We start from the raw sequence: 2,256 nt of genomic DNA on the forward strand, positions 1-2,256 counted from the left end.
TGTGTGTGTGTGTGTGAGAGAGAGAGAGAGAGAGAGAGAGAGAGAGAGAGATTGCACCAACAGCCCAAGAGGGTGTGTGCTGTTTTTATTTTATTTTTTATCTTTTACAGTTCGACACGACAAGTTGAAGTTTGTTTCGATAGTGAATTGTTGTGAAGTTTCATCAGTTTGTATAAAGTTATTTTGTTATTTTGGGTGGGCGGGGTAAAAATAAAAATAAGGAATAGCTCAGATCTTTTGAAGTGGGGTTTTGTATAAAAGTTGTGATTAATGAACATCTTACCTGTTGTAGATAGATCTTTAAATGGCCTCTGCAAAAAAAGGGGGCTTGTGGAGTTACAATAAGGAGGAGCTCATTGCAGTTCCATTTTATATAGACCCCAACTGAATGATTTCAATGTGAAAAAGACAGATTTAAAAGCATATGTCTCAAGTGCTACAGTTAGCTGTTGATGCTAGCTCCGCTTTCAAATAGCTATATAATTCTATGAAAATAAGCATTTAATGCAAAATTCACAAAAATATAAAGTTTTTTTGAGATTGTTTTTACTTGTGTTCTGAAATTTTTGAAATGAGTTGTTACGAGCTGGCAGTATACTTTGGTATTAGCTTCGCTTTCATTAGCTCATCAGTCTGTATTTAAATTCAATGTAGTTTATTTATATAGCACCAACTCACAATAAAAGTCCTCCGAAGGCATTGTACAAAAGGAGCAAGCAAAAATTAAACAGTATTTTTCTAAACTGAAGTCATTCAGACAGCTGTCTGCAACAGGTAAGATATTAACTGTTCAACCCCTCAGATGATCTGCGCCATTGCTTCAAGAGAAAAAAAAAACTGGTGGGGATTGAATACATGGGGAGTGAGAATAAACTATTGTCCAGTGCTGACATTAAAAAAGACACACAAAAAAGAAATGCACTATGAGTGTAAAGCAGTGTTTTCAAAAACAACTGCCTAAAATTGCATTTCACTTTCAGTTTTTCATCTTCAGCTCCAACTAAATAAATAGGAGGCAGTGTGAAAGGATGATGTCATTCATCAAAGCTCCTGTAACTATATCCTGCTCTCAGTTATTTATAATGAATCTGCAGGTTTGAAAATGTAAAAAAAAGAAGAAGAAGAAGAAGCAGGAAGCCAGCGTACATCAAACAGGATAAGCCTTCCACCTGTATTATATATTGTATATCTCATCACAGCACTGTAAATTCTTCTCATCCACTTTCTATGGCTATCTAGCCCCTAACATGGGTATAAACGAACTTCCTTTGATCAGAAAAATGGTACAAATTTGTCAAATTTGCCCTCGAGGCTGTGACCTACCTGCAGCTTTTAGACTGCGCAGCTGTTTTCCTCGCTGCGTTTCCTTCTTTAAACCCAACAGACAGGTTTTCTCTGTTGTCAGACCTCTCGCTACGTGACACTGTTGCCTCCTGAAGCCGTGTGGGCCTTCGGGTGTGTTTTATTCTGAGTTTAAAAACTGGCATGTCTTTTGACCCGACGGCGGGTCACATGATTTCTTCTCTTTCATTCCGAATGTTTATGTTCGTGTTTCCTGTCTGTCATGTGTTTGACTCATGAATATGCTGAGAATAATAAAAAAAGATGAAAAAAAAAAAAAAAACCACCAGCCAGGTTTTGGTGTCAATTCTCTGAGTGGATTTTGACAGCGTGCCCCGTCTACCAGCCACCTCCTCCGTGTCTCTGAGTTCATCGTCTCCCTTTGTGTTGCYCCTGAGGGGGAGTGTGACAGATGGGGGGGCCTGATGCACACCGTGGCCTCTCTGTGTGTGGATGAAAAGTTCCCACACACAAAATATGGCAATTTGACACAGCCATGAGGAATGAGGGGTGTTCTCTGAATACAAACGTTTGCTCACAGCTCAACACATTCAGGATTCTGTGTTTGGTTTGGACTTTGCAGCTTACCTTCACACCAAGACGAAACAAAATGTGTCGGAGGTTTGTTTAAACTGTGCACCTTCTTCTGACAATATCTTACCTGTTGCTGATGTAACCGGATCTTTCCTGCGTTGTGCTGGTTATGAAGAAATAATTTGCCGTGACACTGGTCGTCTTTGGGGAATCTGTTTCCCCCGTTTATTCTGACGAAAACAATAAACAGAAAGGCAACCACGTTATGCTCTGCCCACTCCAAGTCCTACATAAAACAAAACTAAAATCAGATCCTGTCACTCCACAGTCATAAATTCACCCAAATATTCACATTATAGGGTGTATACACCCTGTAATGTG

At 39.4% G+C, this 2,256-nt stretch overlaps 1 protein-coding gene across 1 annotated transcript in view; it reads left to right on the forward strand.

Moving 5' to 3' along the window:
- Window positions 1–1,624, forward strand: part of mta3 (metastasis associated 1 family, member 3) — a gene marked incomplete in the record, with an annotated part of 36,153 nt that extends 34,529 nt beyond the window's left edge. Inside the window, 1 exon segment of the mRNA XM_014007072.1 lies at window positions 29–1,624.
- Window positions 1,625–2,256: the final 632 nt, after the last annotated feature.

The sequence above is a fragment of the Austrofundulus limnaeus genome, unplaced genomic scaffold (assembly GCF_001266775.1).
Source record: "Austrofundulus limnaeus strain Quisiro unplaced genomic scaffold, Austrofundulus_limnaeus-1.0 Scaffold39, whole genome shotgun sequence".
NCBI classification, from domain to species: domain Eukaryota; kingdom Metazoa; phylum Chordata; class Actinopteri; order Cyprinodontiformes; family Rivulidae; genus Austrofundulus; species Austrofundulus limnaeus.